We start from the raw sequence: 241 nt of genomic DNA, 5'->3' as shown, positions 1-241 counted from the left end.
CCCCGCCGGGGATGTGGCACCTCGCCGACGGCGACGGGCTCGCCAGGATCGAGGATGACAGCCTCGTCCAGCGATGTAGGAAAGGTTGAGTCAGAGATTCCGGGCGAAGGCCACGTCCAGCCCTGTCAACCACTGGACCAGCGTGCATGGCACGGCCCTCTTTCTCCCTGTGGCGCAGATTGCGGAAGGTTTAAGTCCAACTACGGACTTTTCAAGGTTAAAAAATAGGAATAAGATGTTA

General features: G+C 57.7%; 1 protein-coding gene across 1 annotated transcript in view; it reads left to right on the top strand.

Annotated features, from left to right (window-relative positions):
- Positions 1-241, top strand: part of LOC119581895 (serine/threonine-protein kinase PLK1-like) — a 62,121-nt gene that overhangs the window by 61,648 nt on the left and 232 nt on the right. The gene's annotated exons all lie outside the window — the stretch shown is intronic.

This window comes from Penaeus monodon, chromosome 15 (genome assembly GCF_015228065.2).
Source record: "Penaeus monodon isolate SGIC_2016 chromosome 15, NSTDA_Pmon_1, whole genome shotgun sequence".
In the NCBI taxonomy this organism is placed as follows: Eukaryota; Metazoa; Arthropoda; class Malacostraca; order Decapoda; family Penaeidae; genus Penaeus; species Penaeus monodon.
The sequence above is the reverse complement of the archived record's forward strand: the minus strand, read 5'-3'. Positions and strand labels throughout refer to the sequence as shown.